The sequence below is a fragment of the Gopherus flavomarginatus genome, chromosome 9 (genome assembly GCF_025201925.1).
Source record: "Gopherus flavomarginatus isolate rGopFla2 chromosome 9, rGopFla2.mat.asm, whole genome shotgun sequence".
Lineage (NCBI taxonomy): Eukaryota > Metazoa > Chordata > Testudines > Testudinidae > Gopherus > Gopherus flavomarginatus.
In genome coordinates this window covers 9,462,777-9,484,269 of record NC_066625.1, presented here as the reverse complement: position 1 = coordinate 9,484,269, position 21,493 = coordinate 9,462,777, and the positions used below count along the sequence as shown (strand labels likewise).

At 47.7% G+C, this 21,493-nt stretch overlaps 1 protein-coding gene across 1 annotated transcript in view; it reads right to left on the bottom strand.

Annotated features, from left to right (window-relative positions):
- Positions 1–209: 209 nt before the first annotated feature.
- Positions 210–21,493, bottom strand: part of FBXL18 (F-box and leucine rich repeat protein 18) — a 103,206-nt gene continuing 81,922 nt past the window's right edge. The window contains exon 6 of the transcript XR_007776142.1: positions 210–352. The gene's annotated coding sequence lies outside the window, so the exon portion shown is untranslated. The remainder of the gene's footprint in view (positions 353–21,493) is intronic.

Sequence of the window (21,493 nt, the reverse complement as noted above, 5' to 3'; positions counted from 1 at the left end):
AAGTAATTCGATAGGGAGTTAAAATGGAAGGGGACATTGGCCGGGGCAGGAAGAAGGAACACAGCATACGGTGAGGGCACTTTGCTGTTGTTTGGGGGAGGTAGGGCAGTTATTACACTCTCCAATAGCTCTGGGGTCTTCACATTCCCCTCCCGCCCACCCCACAGAATTCACCAATCAGTTTTGAACAAACGTGAGAAACGTCACCTCAGGTTGTACTTGGAGTGACTGAAAACAGGGCTTTGGCTACTGGATTGCAGCATGTTGTATGCCACGCGGCTCACTCGGGAAGGCTATTTCCGCCTCCAGCGCTAGGCTGGATCAGCATTCACCCCAGCAACTCGGGGCTTCCCTACATAGACAGACAACACATCCAGGATAGGAAAAAGACTCCCTGGCCATTCACAGATTAAACACAGTCCCCTTGTAAACATGATGTGGAATGTCATGAAATGGGTTAGGCCATTTAGCACCCTTTGGCTCTTCTTTCTCCACTGTTTCTACAGGCAATGAACTATGCCAGGAAATTATTATTAAGAAGGGCAAACTATGCCCCAAAGTACATGGCCAGAAGTTCACCTGCCCAGGTCAGCTTGTAGGCTTAGGGCCCTATGGTGTGTGTGTACGTGTGTGCACCAGAGTAGTGCCAACAAGCCCCAACTGGAATCAGGGCCCCCACAGTGCTAGACACACAGTAAGAGTCTCTCTCTCCTGAAGACCTTACAGTTTCAACAGACAAGACAGGGTAGGAGAAATGTAATCTGATCCCCATTTTACAAAAGAGGGAACGGAGGCACAAAGAAATTCAACTGATCTGCCCAAGTCTGTGGCAGAGCTGGAATTTGAATCCTCAGCCCCCATATTTAGATCCAGTGCCTTAAGCATCCTCTCTGAATAAAGTGCACGTACCTTTGGTGTTCTGGCATGTTCATTCTTCTGTATGGGGGGAGAGAAATACATTCAAAATATTAGACCGAAAAGGACCGATCTGAGCGACGGTCCAGCTCCTTTACCCTAGATAGTGCTGTCTTTCATAGTGCGACGTCACCAGGAGAGGTTAATAACCGGGTGATCTGGAACATACAGTATCTGTCTTTACCAATGAGTTCAGTTCTGTTTATTACAATCGTTATTGCACCATATTGCAATAGCAATGGATTATTTGAAACAGGCTGTTCTGAGGTTTAACTCTGCCCTTTATCTTTTACACAGCTGTTAATCCTCAGTACACATGTTTCCTATCAGCCATTGGTATTTAACATACAATAAGTGTCTTATTAAATCTAAACTATAGGTTTATTTTTGGAGCCTCCATACAAAGTGTTACCCATGAAATGGAGAATAAAAAAAAAACCCAAAAAACAGGCTGTGCTGTCTGGGCTCCCCCCTTGGGATACTCAGGGGAAGGAATGTTTTACTGGCAGGCCGTTCACCAGCCACAGGCAGAGACATGCTCACCTGGGGCATGAAATATTCAGGGAGACTGGGAAGCATGCGATGGTACTTTGTATAAGGCAAGTTTGCTTAACCTTTAGAGCGGAGACTCCAGTATTTTAACTCTGCAGACGTGGGGTCTGTTAACATTTATCAGCTGTTGGGGCTGGACTTGCAGACATGGGAATGTGTGGGAGAGAGTCAGGCCTTGCCTATGCTAGAACAGTGCATTAACTATACCAGTATGGTCAAAGCAGTACAACCCCAGGAGCATGGACAGTGAAGGTGCTTATACCTATATAAATGTGTACAGATCAGGCCTCAGTTACGCACCACACCAGAAGGTGCTGCAGAAAGGAGCTAGAGAGGACAAACATGCCGTTTCTGGAAGCAGCACCACTCTGCCTGATCCCTCCGACCATTACATGGTACTTTGTTTCCTCACAAGCTGCAATGCTGGACCTTTTCAATATCCTAGGAATGTCTGACTCTCAGGACACCGACTTCCTGCTCTCCAACAGGCCGTCCCTTGGGATATATGCACAAAAATGTAAGCTTTGGCATTTTGGTTCTTGTTATCGTTGGACATGGCAGGAGAGCACTTGGGTCTGACTCTTAGACAAAGCCTGGAGGGGAAAGGCTTTGGGGGAGCTAGGGCTAGCAGAAAGGCTAGCAGAAGGAAGAGCTTTCCTGAGCATAGTTTTATACAGAACTTCACCCTGACAGAGACTTTGAGCTGTCCTTTGGCTCTTCTATCCGTTTGCAGATCTCCAGAATAGCTTATAATGGAGTTGGTTTTTAGACTGGTTTAAAAAAAGAAAAGCTGTCACCTGGCATGTGGTGTGAACTCAGCCTGTAGATTGTGTTAAGAAACATTTCATCACACAGTTACTATTAATAGAGTCTGTTTCATGCCTTTTAAAAAAACTGATTTTGGTTGGATTTCAACATTCCCCATGCAGTGTCTGTAGGCTAAGCATTCCAGCACCGGCTAGTCCTGTAGACATATGACACCTTTCACCTCTGTAAGGCCCTGATCCTGTGCCATTTAGTTGGGGATTGGTCCTGCTTTGAGCAGGGGGGTGGACTAGATGACCTCCAGAGATCCCTTCCAACCCTGATATGCTATGATTAAAGTCAATGGGAACTCCGCAACTGATTTCACTGTGTGTAGGATCAAGTGTTATCTGAGCACTAGCGTATGACAGCCAGGAAGCGAAATGGACTTGGGACAAAAGTGAAAATGACAAGCCTAGGTTTGCTAGTGGAGACTAGGGGGGTGGGCGGGGGAGGAAGCTAAAGAATAGCACCAATAGCAAGAAGCAATTTGGATTTTTGAAACTGTCCTTTTTAAACATGCCAGACATTATTCATACCACCAGCAAGGAGAATTCTTTGTGTTTTAACCATCTGGTGGTCCCTTTTAATGTAGCCAGGTAAATAAAGACAGCAGCCTAACTCTCATGAACATCCCCTACCATAACAAGCCAATGGGTGGGATGGCACAGCCAGAAATGCACTGAGGAAAATACTGTAGCATGAGCTCTTGACTGGGGCAGAGGGGTCACAACTAGGTTTCAGGGGATCAGGGCCAACATCGAACCACTTTCTGGCTAGATGGGAGGAAGTGTCCTGAAAAATTTGCTGTACCATGGTGATGGTCGGGAAGAGGTTTTGAGAACGTACTACAGGGACCAGTCCTGCACTGGTAGAGACTGGGAACAGACTAGATCACCAGATGGTGCTTTCCCCATCTCTGAGGGCCTATCTGCATTGATAAAAAGGTGTATTTTTTTACCTCATGGTAACTTGCACACAAGCTATCCCAAGGTAGAGAAACACCATGAAGGCCAGGCACTCTAGTTTTAGTACAAGGTAAACAGCCCTATATCCCTCCAGAGTTTGACTTCGAGGAGTTTAACCTCATGATAAAAAACAGAGTGCCTAATCTGCCCTGTTTTCACCTCAGGATAGCAGACGTGTGTTAGTTACTCTGAGGTAAAAAAAAAAAAAAAAAAAAAAAAACCCACCACACACCTTCATTAGCTGTGAAGACAGGCCCTTACTGCGGAAATCCTTCAACGGCCAGACTGAGCCTCAACTAGTGAAGGAAGCAAATGCTAAGGAAAGTACTTACAAGAGGGTGCCCAAGAGAAGTGCAGCTTTCTGACAGACCCAGGGAACCCTGACAATCCGTGGCGGAGCACATACTGCTCTAGGGAGCCCCGCTGCCGTGAGGCATGCATGGCGGTACTACGCTGACTGAGAGTCATCACTGCAACTGAGAGCAGGCCCACTGTAGTGCTTAAGTGAAGATGGGGAGTGTCTCCTGTCTACGTAGTTAATCCAGCTCCCCAAGAGGAGATAGCTATGTTGACCGGAGAAGCCCTCCTGTCAGCATAGCACTGTCTACACAGGGGGTTAGGTCGGTATAATGGTGTTGCTCAGGGGTTTCACACCCCTGAATGACACAGTTATACCAATATAGGTCTGTAGTGGAGACCTGGACAGAGTAGGGAGAATGCTGCTGGGAGCTGCAAATACAGTCCATATACACAAAGTTTTCTGCTTGGGGCAGGCAAGGCAGTAGAGTGACCATCTAGAACACAGCTGCAGGAAAACGAGACCTGTTTTTTCCCCCCAATGGGACACCCCTACACACACAGCTACAGTTTTATCAGCATCTGACCTTTATACAGTTGCTTAGAAACAGACTTTATAACCTGATCTAACACTCCCTGGCCACTCCTTATTGGGTACAGATAATGGGACATTAAGCACTACATAAGGGACACCTATTAACAGACAAGCTGGGTGGTCATGCTAAAGGACAGGCTGCATTGTAGCTGTTCAGAGAGCAAGTACTAGCAACGCCACTACAACCACATGCCCACACAGAGAATAATGAATGGATTGGAGCTGGAATCCTCTCCTCCAACAGAATCATTTTTTCTCATGCCTCACATGAGCAAAGCTTCCACCCCTCTGTTGGAAGATACATGTTGTCTGTAGTAGCGTTTCTTCTATGGCCATCTTGGCCAAGTAGCATCCCAAGGTTGCTCAGGGCATTACCAGGTCAGAAGCGCAAATGTCACCCAAGCTCTGGGAGGAGGGCACGTGTTTGAAGGCAGAAAGCATTGTGTCAGATGAAAAGTTGCCCACGATCATCTGCTCACCATTCAGAGCCAGGGTTTGAGACCTAGGAGTGGAGGGAGCACCCGCAAGTCGCACAGGAGAACACAGGCCTTTTGAGCAGGCACTGTGGCTGTCAGATGGAGGGAGGAGATGGCCAAGAGACTGAAACGGCCCACAGCCCAAAACAACAGCACCACTGGAATGGAAGCTAGAGCACAGCTCCTTTGCAGCGGCCATATCTTGGTCTCTACGGCTCAGACTTTGAAGCGTGCACACATGCGGAGAAGGAGAAGCGCTGTTACACGAGAGCACTTGTAGGGCTGCTGTTTCTACTGTCCTCTCTGCCTTTCCAGCATCTCTGGGGATCCTCTCCGCTGCTGAAAGGGTGCAAGGGGAAAGTGACATTTGGAAGCAGAGCTAGTTGAAAAAGGGTTGATTTTTACCATGGAAGATTGAGAGAAGATGTACTATTTTCATTTCATTTGAAATTTCTCACTTTTAATTAAATACATTGATGTGGGGGAAAAACATGTGTTGCATTTTGAAAAATTCAATTTCAAAGGGAAGTTCTTTCCATGCCTGCACTTCTTAAAACACAAAAACAATCCCCACCCCAGCATTTCCTTTCCTTCCTCCCCCACTTTTTCAAGTTTTTTGGAAACAAAAAAGGTGTTGCAAAAAAAAAAAAAAATAAAAGTTTGACTATCAGCCCATTTTCATCCAAAACAACACTGTCAAATATAAGTGGACAGGTTCCTATTTGGCCAAGATCACTTATGTTCCTTCTCTCTCTGCCCACTGAATAATCCAATCAAAACAAAGGCGGTGTCACCCTACAGAACCAAAATGCACCTGCACACTGGAACGAACACACGCGCACACGCACACACACACACATGCAGGACATGAGTGCACGGAGCTCCACAGCAAAGCAGCCTGTGGTGCTGGAATGAAATAGTGGTCGCTTGCCTTGAAGCTTCTTAATTGCTTTAATTTGCTCAGTCCCCTTAGTGATGGCACGTTTGTAAATGACTGAAGCGGGCTGCCGCCTGCAGCAGCGCCTGTCTCCCCATTTCAATTTGTAGCAGTGACGGTTGCTACAGGGATGAGCTTGCAGCTTAAGGAAAGTGGGAGAGCTTTGGGGCTCTGTTGCAAGCACTTTCATTTGCAGCAGGGAGAGGGAAAGTGCTCAGAGGTCAGGAGGGCTCAATTCCTCAAGGTGCTAGGCACCCCCTGCAAACATTCTCAGCACAGATGCCAGAAAGCTTGTGGGTGCTCAGCACTTCCCAGGATCAGATCCCTTCCAGAGCCAGGGGACGGAAACCAGGTCTCAGGAGTCAAGATAGACTTTTTTTTTTTAAATGCTTGCTCCTCCTCGGTGAGGGCCCTTCATTGCTGAAGCATGACACACGCCATCCCTTCCAAAATGCAACATCAAATATCATTCTGTTTCTAATTTGGGGGTTGAAAATAACTTTCCATCCTCCCTTCCAAATGAAGCCATAACGTCGTCACTCCAAAAAACCACTGAGAGGACGGCCTGAGAAGGGGCGGGGGAAGGGAAATGACAAGATAAAATTTAGTGGAAAATAGCGGGGGTGGGGTGGGGCAGAGGAGGAAGATGATTGTCACTTATCTGTAAATGATCCCAAGAAAAACCAGAACAGTTAAATATAAAGCAGTCTCAGTGAGCCTCTAGAATTAGACAGTTTAATCGTGGTCTTGGCATTTGCCTTTCCAGTCCCAGAGGGCAAACTTTGACCATAGATGGTGTTCTCATGCAAGGGGTTCAGATTGTCCCAGGGATTCTGCATGCAAACAGGCCCACGATGAATCTCCCAAGTGCCTCACAAGGGAAAAGAAAATGAGAGTCTGGAAGGAAATGGGGCCCTGATGTTCTCAGTTCCTCCTCCTCTCCCCATGCTCCAACAGTCACAAAACTCGGTGCCATTTTCAGAGGGTTCTAACTTACCACTGCAATAGTGGGATGCCCCAGCCAAACACAGGTACCTGCCCCGTGAGCAGAATAGGAGACAAACTAATCTGGGTCACTCTTGACATGGACCCCTGAATAGCATCATCTAAACTTGGAAGTCTCAAAACAAATCAAGAGCTCTGAAGGCGCAGGAGAGTTTCTGGACATTAGGAATGTGACACTCTATACCTTGAGGAAGTGTCCTGGAACCCCCATATTCCACATTTTCATATAATCGTGATCTTGCATATAAAGCATGCCTTGTAAGGTATCAGGGGAAAGGGTCTGATCTGCTGAAAGTCATTTCTCTATCCATAGATGTGTATCATTAATGCACATGAAGTTATGACAATTGTGTTGTATGGTGGTCATTAAAATAGGCTGTAAGTTGGGGAATCAGCCAGATATTAGCTCCCCAGAGGCAACAGCAAGGAAAGTAGCCAACACCCAGGCGGACTGTCAATCAACCCATCAACAACCATTGTCCAGCAAGTATCAGGGGGTAGCCGTGCTAGTCTGTATCCACAAAAACAACAAGGATGCGTGGATCTGAAGAAGTGAGGTTTTTTACCCACAAAAGCTTATGGCCAAATAAATCTGTTAGTCTTTAAGGTGCCACCAGACTCCTTGTTATTGTCCAGCAAGGGAGCTATGATGCAATGACTTACCTGCATGAGCCCACACCAGGGGAACTGCTCAATCTTGCCTGGAGACTCAGTAATGCACCCAGACATGCCCGGACTTGTTTTCCAAGCACATGGACTGAGGGTATACAACAGACAGTGGCCACATGCTTGGCCTTTTCCCTTCGCCCACCTACGCTGCAAGCAACAAGGACACTCTGAAGACTCCAACTCAAGGGACTGGCCCAGATTTCAAGGGTAAAATCTGTGTACTATGAACTGCAATATCCAGTGGGGGTGAGAAAAACTGCTTAATCTAGTTCTTGCCCAGTCTAATAGGGTTGAGAGTTTAGCCTGTGTGCTTAAATTTCACTTTATTTTGGTAACTAACTGACTTTTTGCCTATCGCTTAATATCTATTGTTTGTAGTCAATTAATTTAACTGTTTATCTTTACCAGTGAGTTTGCTTGAAGTGTGTGGCAAATCTGCTCAGGTTTTGCAAAGATAGCTCATTAGCCTACTAAACCCAGGGTTGTGAGTTCAATCCTTGAGGGGGCCATTTAGAGATCTGGGGCAAAAATTGGGGGTTGGTCCTGCTTTGAGCAGGGGGTTGGACTAGATGACCTCTTGAGGTCCCTTCCAACCCTGATATTCTATGATATCCACTTTCCATTGATGAAGCGGTGAACCAATAAGTAAGTCTGCATTGCTCATCTTAAGCAGTGCAAGACGGTATATTCCTGGGGTACAGTGCTGGGAGCTAGGAGGATTTGGCTCTGGTGCCTTTCTCTGTGTGATTTATGAGTGGCTCTGGGAGCATTACATGCAATCTAGGTGGGTGTGGGGCTCCACATGCAGTTGGCTGAGTGATAATGCCTAGAGGGGTTTTCTACTGGTCCCTAGCAAAGCATTGCGAGAGACAGCCCAGACTGGGAAGTTAAGGGCGCACAGTGGTCCCACAGTCCCAGGCTGTGCCCCAGGGGGATCCCATCACAAGGAAGCTAAAAAAAGGCTCAGTAAGTATCAGCTGCAGAGTTGGAGACACCTCCCACCCTTAGGAGGTGCAAAATTTGGGCAGGAGAAGGGCATATGGAAATCAAACAGGAGAACTGGGAACCAAGGGCTTATTACAGATGGATGCTTCCCCCAGACTAGTTGCTTAAAGGACCCCAAACGGTCCATTCATCCTGATGTTCCATGTGCATAGCAGCTGAATTCGTGGGCAGAATTCAGCAGCTCCCTGTAGCAACGAAGAAAATCTTTCAATGCTTTCTGTATTTTCCAGTACAGATAAGCCCAAGCTGCAGAATTCAGATCTGGATCTAAACTGCTCTGAAATCTGAGATTATGCAAACTCAGGGGTCTGATTTAGCCCACTGCAGAGATTGGGGGCAATCAGGAATTTCAGATTCAGGGTTCCCCAAAGCTCCAGGCTGCTGAGATCCAGAGCTTCGGTTCTGACCCATCTCTAATTTTTGGATGGCAGTTTGACAACAGAACGTATTTCAAAACACAGGGCAGGCCTACTTGTGGGAAGCTTGGAAAAAACATTCTGTAGAGATGCAGCTAGACCATATGTTCTGTATTTTTCTTCACTCATTTATGTACACAGGGATATTTGCATGAAAACAGGCTAACAGCGCATTAGTCTGAGTAATATTTCCAAAAGGGGCCTCTTTTGAGCCGCTAGAATTGCAAATGCAATTCTGCATTCTGATTTTGCATGGCCATGCTTGGGGTCACGTGAAAACTCACCCTAGCCCATACAAACCGCAGCCAGGCACACAGACACCATGCACTTGTGTATGCATAGTGCAAGTTGTTGTACATGCTGATACTAGGATATGAAAAGCTGCACAGGCAAGACAGAAACATGCCAGATTCCCTCTGCAGTTTCAGGGATGAATTCAGGCGCAGCCTCTAGAAATCCAATCAGCTTATTCCCCACCCAAAAGTGTAATCCTCCATTAGTGGCATCATAATTTCCATAGCTAACATTCCAGACAGAACAATGTCTTCAGGTGGAGAATGAGTAAATAGGCTCTGAAGGTCAAGGTTCCTGGAAGTTTTCATTCTAACATCCCTAGAAGAAAAGAAAAATTATAAAGGACAAAAGATGGAAAATGTGACAGGCAGAGTTGTCTCTACACATGAAGTATTTTCCATGAGTCATGGGTGGGTTTTCCTGAGCACAGTAAGAGAAGATCACTGCTCCTTCACTCTCATGCCCAGGCCAGCACAGGACAGGTCTACACTACAAACTTGCATCAGTACAGGTGCCCCGATGCAGCTGCGCCACTGTAGCGATTCTGGTGAAGACTCTCTAAGCTGACGGGAAAGCGTACCTACTCACGTCGGCATAACAACTCCACCACCGCGCTGCCTACACAGCACGTTATGGTCAGTGTAACTATGTCGCTCGGCGTGGGATTTTTCATACCCAAGAGATTTTCTTATCCCAAAATGAGTGTGTAGTGTAGACCTGGCCCTGGCCTCATTTATACATCCTTGTTTCCAGTTCTCCTCCCTGCCCTTTTCCTGCTTCACCACACCCTCTGGATCCTCCTCCTTCCTTTCATGCTTCCTCTGGCTTTGGTAGTTCCCTCTCAGCCCAGCTGCTGCAAGGTTGCCATGGTCTCTTCCGCACATCCACCCTTCTCGCCCCAGCATTAACTCGGCTACATTCAAAGCACTTGGCCTGCAGGCTGCTTGGGGCAGGGGCCAGCTCTTCATTCTCTTTAGGAAGCACCATACAAACTTACGGCACCAAGTAATCTGCATCGCCTCCCTCTGGCCGAAGAGCCATTTGTGTCCATTGTGCCATCTTGTTTAAGCCGCATGCGGCAAGGACCCTATCCCAGTGTGTTCTGTACAGTGTCTCACTTTCTCTTTACGTTGAAAGACACTTAAACGGCTTCTCCGTTTCAAAAGAAAGAATCCCCCCATTCCCCAAACAAAGCCAGGCTCATTCTGGCTGCTCGGCGGGTTTGTAAATCAGAAGTGTTCACCATGTGACACTTAGCGTGTTTTCTCATTTTCCTCTTGTAGCTCCTTTCTCCGGGGGCCAGGCCAGGGCTGTTTGGTAACTGTCCTTGGTTCGGTTTTGGTTGGCAAAGCCCACACCCCGGGCATCAGCGATCCAGTCAGCCAGTGCAGGGCACTTGTTTTCACAGGAGTGGTTCCAGTCTGTGTCCACTGCTCACCCTTTATGGGGCTTAGAGGTTCCTTAGACCCCCAACGAAGACATCCAGGATCTGGTCAAAGCACAGCCTTAAACCCAGCCACCCAATGAAAACGCAATCCATAGGTGAGATCTGCTGAAATGTCAATACTTGACTCAGGTTTATTTCTATGGTAAACAAAGGATGGAAAATTGGTTGGGGGGTAAGGGAGTTGAATTTTTCACTCCCCCCCACCAACACAGTCAGGGAGAGATCCCCCACATGCCAGCAGACTGAAGCTGTGCAGAGAGCCAGGCTGTCCCGGTGCTGTCACACGAGTGCAATTACTGCAGAGAGAGGCCATGGCAGGAAAATGAAACAAACAGTTTTGATTTATTGTTCTCGAAAAGAAACGGAGCATGTTGAAAGAAAGCACAGGAAGTCCTGGGGATAATAAATCCTGCTTAGGAGCAGATAAAGAAAACGTGCTTCAATTCTCGGGGACAGCAAGGGGGTTATTGGGAGGGCGGCCGATTAAAGTTTAGGGAGTCTGTTTTCAGAGCAGTTGTTACAAAGCCACAGTCAGAGCTTCTGCTGCTCCAGTAGAAATTGAAATTTACAAATCCGACTCCAGCCAGCATGTGGGTTTGGTCTAATTGAAGGGGAGAGGGAAATATTGCGAGCACCTCCTAAATCAGAGGAACCCAAAGTGGCCTTGGCAACTTGACAGCAGCCCAAAGGCTGGACCTAATTAGCATATATGTTTACATACAAGCAATACACACAACCCTAATATTTGCTTGTACTTGACTCTTCCGAGGCAGATGACTAGAAATTGCTACTTTGCATTCATCAGCAATAAGCCTTCAGCCTCCTCATCTCCCAGTAGTTACGAGGAGAGGGCTAAACAATTGGCAGAGTTCCTAATCTTCGGTTGCTCTTCCTCTCCCATACATTCACTCTCCACTGAGGCCCTATCCATATTGCAATTCCTACCATATGGGGGGCGGAGGGATCTGCTGGGGGACCTTGCCTTGAAAGCAATAAATAACAACCTTTACTGCAGTAACACTTAGGGACCCCAGTGCTGGAGCAGGGCCCCATGGTGCTGGACTTATACTTACAATAAAGACACAGTCCCTGGAAAGCCTACAGTTCAAAAACATGAATGGTGCCTCTATGCCACAGCCAAGGGCTTTTGCAGGGCGTAAGCACCAAGGTTAACACATGGCTCATCCCAAGGCCAAGCAAAATGGGGGAATAAGGCCCTTCCCCATGCTACACGCCTTTCAGTAACCAATACATGACACTCACCTGACCCAGCTGAAACAAACGTGGCTGCGCTGCGTCTACACAGCAATATTTTCACAACACAGCCATGCACCACGCCCCCTAACTGTGTTTCCACAGGTGCATCCTGGGCAGCTCTCCCTTAGTACTTCAGCAGGCAGTAGAGGGGACATGGACACGGACACACAGAGCAGCACCAGCAGCTCCTGGAGCAGCACACTCAAGGCTCTCCTACCACAGAGACCTGGAAGGAACGAAGAGCAGCCCTCACCATTACACGGGCATGTGTAGGAGGGCCCAGTAACACACTCAATATTAACACTCTAATCTTTGGCAAAGTTGCAGCTTGGCTACACCATGCCACGAGGCACATGGGGTTCCTGCATCGGGGGAGCTGGTGCTGGAAATCCTGCACTTCCCCTTGGCCCCATGCACAAGGGTGGGAGGGGGCAGGAAGTGGCTCCCCCCCAGCATGTGCCTACGGATCACCACCTATAGACCCGGCACAGTTTACTCTCTCCCTGTCGCTGTGGGGAGACCAGGAGAAACACAGCAAGTCAGGGCTCCCTCCTGGGCTGCTCCAGGGGCAGTGCAACCATGCCTGACCCCTTGCTTGGATCTCATGGTAAAACTACGATTCATGCCTCTTGCAAGAAGGGATTGTACTACGATGAAGAGTCATTCCTAGCATGAGAGAATTTAACTGGGGGCAGAGCATGTGACCCCATCTTAGTGCTTAAAATGGTACAGTGATAGGTGGCCAGAAACGTCTCCGAATCATCCAGGGAACGAGGCAAAGAACTTAAAGCTGCAGTGAATCAATTGCTACGGATTTGATCCTGCAAGGACCTGTGCACTCCGGCTCCAACCCAGAAAAGTTCTTATACCCCATGGACATCAATAGGGCTTCACATGTGCTTAAAGTTAAGCATGCGCTTACATGCTGTGCTAGACAGGGCCAGAGCGCTCAGCACCCCACAGAACTGAATACCACCAAGATCAAAAAGTAACAGAGGTGCTTATGGGTGGGTTTGGGGCAACTTAAAACCTCTTCCAACTAACCAACCAAACAAAAAAAGATTGTTTTGCTGTGGGTAGAATCAGCACATACTTGTTTCTGGCTGCATTTCCTGGCAGCTCCATTGAGGAGTTGGCTACGCACGAATTTGGAAGCCTTGTTAAATCCAAGAGAAGTGAACAAAAAAGGCTAAAACTGTTTTCTGAACAGAGGTCGCTGACAAATCTTTGCTCAACGGTGGCCAGCAAAGGCGAAAAAATAAATGTTGCTGCCCTCTCCTGCTTCTGTGTGATGTACACGGGTCATATTGGAGTTTTAAGAAGCATTCTTGCTGGCTTGTCACGGTTAGAATGATCCAGTCCTTGGATTCGCTTGCTGTGCTGGAGGAGCTTGGCAAAGCCAAATGGTAGGAGAGCTGTAGCTCAGGTTATATTCTCATAGGCCGTCACTAGCAGAGTCTTCCAAAGATCTTTCTAAGTTCCTTCAGCAAAGAAAGGGAAGCACAGACCTGGGTTTCAAATGGGAAGAAGTGAGCACACAGAAAGAGATTGTTTTAAAAACTTTGAAGCCATTTTTATACCAAGTGGAAGCACAGTCAAAAGCAGGAATGAAAGAGGTTTTAGGTTGCTTAAAATCCTGTCTGATGGTATAAACATTGGAGCTGTAAAAATACAGTCACCTACACCCAGACAAAGTAGGTTAAGGGGTTTGATTCTACTTCCAATCCAGGGGAAAGACAGTTCTGACCATCTCACCAATTTTGTATTCAAGTGTGGGAGGGCTGAGACCCACAGTCCTTTCTGTAAAGTCACAGAAAGGCTCAGGTTTGGTGTCAAGAAGAAGAAACTCTTTGCGGCCTGAAGCCTGGTATCTTAATTGACGAGCCAGTGCAGAAATAAAGCCCTCAGTTCACCAGGGTAATTACACAATACAAAACACACCAGCAAAAGTACCTACATTTTACAGTTTCTCCCTGCGAGGCATGGAAGGCGAACTCCCCACCCCCAGAATGGCCTTTCCATAGATTCCCCAGTAAACTGGATCCAGATGCCCTGCCCTCCTCCCTAGAGCGCCTCAGAGGATTCCTCTGAGTCCAAACATCCTTTTTTAGTGAAACGCTGGCATAGGGGATTCAAGACCACAGGGGCTCTTCTTTGGGTCCTGATGGCCTGTGTCACCCATCACACTACGTCAGGGGTTCTCAAATTGGGGGTTGGGACCCTCAAGGGGTGACGAGGTTATTACATGGGGGGAATGAGCTGTCAGCCTCCACCCCAAACCCCACTTTGCCTCCAGTATTTATAATGGTGTTAAAAATATATAACAATGTTTTCTTAATTTATGGGAGGGGGGTCGTACTCAGGGGCTTGCTATGTGAAAGGGGTCACCAGTACAAAAGTCTGAGAGCCACTGCACTACGCATTCCATGCTTTGACTACTCTGGCCACTCAGCTGCTAGATACATCTTTTGACCCATGCTGGGTCCTAAGGAACACATGGTATCTGGTTGACAGTGGCAAGCTGGAGAAATCCCAGCAGCGAACTGAGGAGAGGGCTGGGGTGATCTCTCAACCTCGGATAGAGTCACCCCTACTCAATGACGCTACACAACCCCTGCCAGAGATGGCTTCTCTAGGAGCCTCAGCCATGTCCTTCTCCAGAGCAGTATCTTTGCCTTTGGAGCCCTGCAGCCATTTTGAAAATGTTCCCTGGGGCAGGGGAGAGGGAAACAAATATTCCCTGAACCCTGCCCTCCCTCATCCTCAATGAGCCAGGCTGCACACACTGCTTTACTCCCACTACACTTGGCATATTTCTGAGAAGTTAAGTATAAACTTCCCCAGGTGATGTGCCCTTCACATACATTTTTTTGCCTTCTTCCTTGGTTATTACAAAGCCTGTGTGTTTCAAAGGGGGGTTGGATAGATTCCCTGGTCACTCAGCACTCTTCACTCTAACCAGGCCTGCCTTGGGACACAAAGGCTAAGGAGGAAAATACAGGTTGTAGCTCCTGATAGCGTATTAGCAGATGCATTTCTGTCTCTACTGCTGTCCCATAGAGAGACTTAGGCCCAGATCCTCAAAGGTATTTAAGTGCCTAACTTTCACTGAAATCAATGGAAGTTAGACACCTATATACCATTGGGGATCTGGCCTTAGCCTTAATTCATTACGAGATGGGCCAGAATCCACACCCTGGCTCAAAACCTTCCTTGACTTCAGGAGTGTTCAGCTCCCGGTCACAATACTCTGTAATAAGGAAAACAATGCAACCTTGGAGGGTGGGGGAGGGAGAGTGAAGTAGCAGCCTCCACCCAAAGTACAAAAGCAGGAGAAAGACATTCACTGTAACAACTTCCCCCTCTTCTCCCACCTCCCCAGCCCCCCACAACCAGAGACCCAATAAAAGAGCAGGAGTCCCCCATGGGACATCTGTCCTTTCCTACAACGGTCTCTGTTGGAGCCCCCCAGGGATTTTGCTATTGCCAATCCAAAGCCAAGTCTCCACCACAGACCTATATTGGTATAACTATGTCGCTCAGGTGTGTCAAAAATCCATACCTTGGAGTGACCTAACCTCCCCACCCCCATGTAGACAACTTTTCCCATCAACATAGCTACCGCCTCTTGGGGAGCCGCTGTAGCGCTGTCCATGAAGACAAGCCCTAATGCAGGGAGGCATTCCGATACTACCATGATGAGCAGCAGGATAGAGCCCTGAGATAGAAAGAGTCAGACAACTCAAACAGTTGTTCTTGATGCTATTTGTGAGCTAAAAGTAGCTGTGTGGCACGGTCAATATACTACCTCCTCTGCCAGAGTTACAGGTTAGTGTACAGTGACAACCATGAGACACTGTATTCTGTGCATAACTCCACATTCACAATGTTGGTGGAGTCTCTCCACTCTTCTTCTTAAATGGCATTGGCAAGAATCTTGATTCCCACAAAGAATTTGCAATAGGCTAAAGAGAACCCTCAGCTTTTGTGAGAACAGGCAGCAGTAGAAGAGCAAGGATTAAAAATCCCTTCAAAACCCATGAGCCAAGGAAGGGATAAAACCAACATGCTTCAGGACATGAGCCAACCTCTAACTACCAGAGGCCAGGAGGAGATTATCCCTAACAGCCTCCTCTGAGCTTTCTTTGCACCTTTCTCTGAAGCATCTGGTGCTGGCTACTGCTGACAGATGGGTTAGATGAGCCACTATTTCAGGATGACCATCTCTCTGTCTCGGATTCTATGCCAGGTGTCTCAACAAGAGGTACAGCCATTTATCATCAGAGGCTAGGATATCAGTGGACAGAACTTCACCCATTGATTTTGGAAGAGATGGACACAAAGATTTCAATCCCTAAAGGAGTCATCCCACAAAGTCTTTGGGAAGTGGATGAAAGTCTCCACTGTCCCCCTCAAAGAAGCCAACAGAAAATTCAGGTTAATGCAGACAAAAGGCACCACCATCCCAAATCCTCTCAGCATCTGAGAGTCTGCCTTAGCCTGACTGCAGAGTCTGTTTATATAAAAGGAAGTAGAAAAGAAACATACTGTGAAGTAAACCCCAGAGGCAGCTCCAAGCTGGCTGATTGTCTCCCAAACCACAGGGAGTCTGGCTAGGAGCCCCTGCATTGCTAGAAGATGGTGGTTCACTCCCCACCGTGACTAGTCAGTCCAGGGACTTGACAATGACAGCCTACATGGAGGACAAACCCAAAGCCAGCTTGTTACTGTGTACTGAAGGTGAGCACTGGAGATCAGAGGGGCATGGAGAAGGGGGGCACAGCACTCCCCCTGCTTTGGAATCCCCATGTGCCCATGCTGGGCTCAGGACTTACAAACGGCACCATCACTGGTCAATCCCCACAGACTCCGAGTGTTCTGTCCTTTCCTACAAGGGCCTCTGTTGAAGCCCCAAACTTCCTCCATTTCCCTTACCCCTCTCACCCAACACATTTCCTGCCAATGCAGACTAACCAGGTCTCCCTCTTGCACTAGTCAATGCTGCCCCTCCATAAGCTGCAGGGGTTTTTATTGTGCAACCATAGACACTCCCTCTCTCCCCAAGCCAGGCTTCAGTGCTCTGCTTCTTTCTAAACTGGGTCTGAGTCCCCTCTGGCACGCAGATTAGGATCATGCATCGAGCCTGGATTAATTCCCAACAGGGAGTTGAGAGGACCACCACTAGGCTACCACCAGGCGAGGGGGCCGTGCCCAGGGATTGCTGACATTGCATTTTGTAATATTATACCTGCCAAAGGAGATGCTATTAAACAAGATGTGCCCCCGCCCCCAATGCTCTTCACATACCAGCACATTTCAAATGAAAAATATTAGTGTGCTTGGTTTGCCTTTTATTTCCTAAGGGAAGCTCAGGTCAGACAATTGAGGGAATTCCAGCACGGTTCTTGCTTTGAGTTTGTTCTCCAACTGCACGAGAGACTTTTCTCCTTTCAAAGCTACATCCTCAGCCAGTGGTTTGGCTGGAATCTGAACCCAGAGAAGGCTCCAGTTACCAAATCTTTGCTGAAATCACTCTAGAAAACCCAACCTCTTGTGCTATTTTAGGAGTTTCCCGATGTTAAGGGCTAGTGTGGTACAGACGCAAAAGAGAATCAGTCTGTCCTAAAAGCTGAGCGAATACAAGCATTTACACATACCTCTGCCAATGCACAGAGGGTACTGCTGGAGGGACTCGGACTGCACTCGGACTCATCACCCCAACTAGTAACTATTAGCACAATGCATGTCCAGAAATGGAAGTTCACCTTTCAACTCTGAAGACATGAGTAAATCCCATTGAATTCACTCCAGTGGAAGTTACCTGTATCTTGTGATGGGAGAAATAGGATCCTAGAATCAAGTGGTCTCTAACCTTATGTCTGATACTCATAGAACTTAAGGCCAGGTGGGACCATCATGAGCTAGTCTGACCTCCTGCACATCGCAGACCACAGAACTTCACCCACCCACTCCTGTAACAGACCCATAACCTCTGGCTGAGTTACTGAAGCCCTCAAACCATGATTTAAAGACTTCAGGTCTCAGAGAATCTACCATTTGCTCTGGTTCAAACCAGCAAGTGACCCATGCCTAATGCTGCAGAGGAAGGTGAACCACCCCAGGTCTCTGCCAATCTGATCTTGGGGGAAATTCTTTCCCGACCCCAAATATGGCGATCAGTTAGACATTGAGCATGTGGGCAAGACCCACCAGCCAGACACCTGGGGAAGAATTCTCTGTACTAACTCAGAGCCCTCCTCATCTAGTGTCTCACCACCAGCCTTTGGAGATATTTGCTGCTAGCAGTCGGGTCTTAGGTGCATTCCCAGGCTAATAGGAAGCAGGAGTTGGGGCAAGACTGGACTAACATGGGTATTTCAGGTCATGATTCATGTGTAATGTCCAATCTGCATGAGGCCAAGAAAGGACAGGATAGGAGAGAAAGCTAGAGAATGGAAGGGGGGAAAGAATTCCAGACGCGGTGTGCCCGGGTTTATTATTGCTTCTAAACCTCTTTCCCAGGACTACCACCCACCCCCCCAATGTCTTCAAAATCACCACCTCTGTCAAAAGTGCAGTAATTGTGCTTGTTGCAACAACCCCTGAGACAGCCTGGCAATCAATAGTGCAAATATTAAAACCCATAAATCTAACCAACCTTTGACACTGGACTGCAGTTTGCCGCTCTAACCCCACAGATGTGATTTTTCATCTGGGGAGTGACGCAAGGGGTTGCTGATGACCTCTAGATTAAAGGGTCAATTTATTTTAACACCACTCTTTTCCAACAGTCTTCTTTCCCCTCCCCTCCCCCATCCCACCCCGTGTTTTCATGTTGGCTTTTGATTGTCTGAACAGCAGAATCAATCAGGGTGCAGGGAGTGAAAAAAGGGAAGAAAAGGCCTGGCACAGCCCCAACACGCTCTGATACAAAATGATGGGGGAAAGATGTCATGTGAAAAGAATGCACGCAGGGAGCACGGGAGGCAGATCGCATATCAGCCCCCGAATCACCCTTTAACCAAGACTAGTGTAGTTGGAACAAACACAGCACCACAAAGCAACAGAAAATACTCCCTTCCCCACTCGCCCGGAACAGAACTGTGTGGCTGAGTAAACAGAGAGAAGGCACAGACCCAGCTGAATGCCAAAGAAGAGTAGGATCCCAGAGCCTGGAATGGGGAGATGGAAAGGGGGAAGGAAAAATAATGGTCCTGAGCCCTTTTAGGCTTCTTTAGGATGTAGACAGAAGAATTAAACTTTTTTTTTAAAATAAATAAAAGGGTTTGTTTTCTGATCATCTTTGATTCAGACATCACGTATCTTCCTGTGTTTGTTGTGAGCTATGGAACTGTAATTGATGGGCTTCCTTTACCCCAAGTGTTAGTCAGTCACTGGAGTTAAATAAAGGTTAAGTTTTTAAAAGAAAGAGGAAAAAGGCCCAATTTTCCAGCTGTAGCTGTCTAAAGTGAGGCCCCTAAATCCATCTCTAGGCCTGATCTCCAAAGGGCCTCAGCACCCTCAGTTCCTACTGATATCACTGGGAGTTGTAAGTACTCAAAACGTTTATACTCGCTGGGAAGGGGACCGAGACAGGAAGGCAGGGTCAGGCCACAATGAAGGACCAGATGGGGCCAGGGATCTGGCAATAGAGGCAGGGGAGTCTCCCCACCTCTGTGTCACCAGTTCAAATACAGAGCAGGTAGGTGGCGACCTTCTGACAGTGACTCGGTGGCCCAGGTATGAAATAAGCAGGTGACCTTATCTCAGTCTCCATTGGATACCTCTCTCCAAACCCAGCATTGAGCCATCTCTGCTTAAAGAAGGGCGGCTCTCCTGGGTGCCTGCAACACGGCAGGTCAGGAATTGCATGAATTGGCAGAGCTGTCAAGGGACCAGAATTTGGAGCAGCAGGGAGGCTGCAGGTCAGGGCACGAGTCCAGTTGTGTGGAAGAAGCCTGCAGAGCTACCAACTCTCTTTCATAAGCACTAGAATTAACTGAATTCCCCTAGAAATTAAAAAAACAAAGGAGAGAATTGCCTTCCTAAAGCTGCAGGGCTCTCAGGGCTCTTCCTAGGCCAGCAGGCTGGACCTGAGGAGTCCTTTCATTTGCACTCAGCTCGACAACGGGCTGAAGATCTGCAGATGGAATGAAATAGACAAGTCTCCTGGGTTTCTGGTTTAGCTTACTGAACTCTAATCCCATGGATACAGGAGGCTACACGTCTTCGAAGCCAGGCTCTTACTTCTCTGTCCCTCTCCCCCAGCTGCCTGCAATCCCAAGAGACCAGGGCAGTGGCCCACCATGGATGTAGAAGGAGTCTTAGTCTGACTATTTGTATTGCAGCAGCTCCGCAGGCTCCAGTCAGGATCAACTTCCCCATTGTGCAGGCTCTGCACAAACCCAGAGGAAGACACAGTCCCTGCCCCAAAGAGCTTACGGTTTACTTGAAGACAAAACACAAGAGGTGGGTGTAACAGACAACGGGGGGGATTGAGGGCAGCGGGAAGAACCACAAGCTCCCTCTCTGTTTTCTCTCTCATTCACATGAGTGAATCCCGGAGTTGGGGTGGTTCTGGAGATCTGTTCCCACCTCTTTCCCCAGATGAGTTTGAAGCTCAGAAGATCTCTGCTGAGGCACAACAGGTGCAAGGCCAGCTTTACCTTTAAAAGAAATCCCTCCTACTATGGAAAAGCCCATCAGCCCTCTGAAACCAGAGCCAAAATGGCCTAATAAACATTACCTGGTAGAAAGCAACTGCGCTCTTTGGAAAGAATTTCCAGTCCCCATTGGGATTGAGCCAAAGCCCACTTCAGTAACTTGGAGCCTTGCCATTGCTTTCACTGGCTTTGGATCAGGCCCACTGTACTGTCTCACTGACAGCTTTTACGTGACAAACTCCAGGATTTACAGAAATAACATTCTTAAAAGCTGTTTTCTTGTTGCCTCTGACATGGAAACACGCGATAACGCAGTCACCTGGAGTAAGGTGCCCACGGTTTTGGAAGTCCCAAACAGGCTTGGGTTTAGATCTAAACTGGGGACTTTACTTTGTTAGGAGCTGATTTTAATAACCTCCTGAACTGGCGGCTGAGCCGTATCTTTGTGACAAAAGTTCTCTGCATCCTCTGCTCCTCTCTATCGCCAACAAAACCCAGTTCCTGCATAGAGCTGAATGACCACTCATCTCTGCAGGGCACAGCGACAGACATAAAAAACCTGAGCCCTCTTCCAAAGCTCCTGGGCCTGAAGGGGTTTAAAGCTGATGGGGTTAGACATACAGCTCCCTCAAGAGGCTCCCTCCTCCTCCTCCCTCTAATGGATCTTCAGCTAGAAATATTTCACCTGATCCCTGGAACCACACTGCTATGTTCTTCAGCTCCGTGCTACGCTAGGGTTCCTAAGTATTAGACATTTTTGGTGTTGCCAGTGCCCATTTCCTCCTCCACAAAGTCCTCAGTCTCCTGCAGTTCCTGGTTAGTTTCATACTAGGGAGGGTGTGATCAATTTCAGGAAAAAGCACCAAGAAGAGTCGCTTTGGGGCTTTACGTGCTAAGATCAGTGGCCCAAAGTATTCACCACAGCCATGCCAAAAAATAATGGGCAGGAAGCTCTTATACAAAGCCTTATCTGCACTGGGATTTTCGCCCCCCTGGTGCAATCCCAAGTGCAGACATGGTTTACTCCAGTGCAGAGAGATTTACATTGGTGCAGCTATGTTGACTTCAAACCAGAATGAACAGTTCTACTAAATCGCATTCACATTAAGGATCTGCACTGATGCAGCTACTCCAGTGGCTAGTAGACAAAAGCCGAATTTCCCCAAAGCATCTAACTAGCTATTTCCACTGGT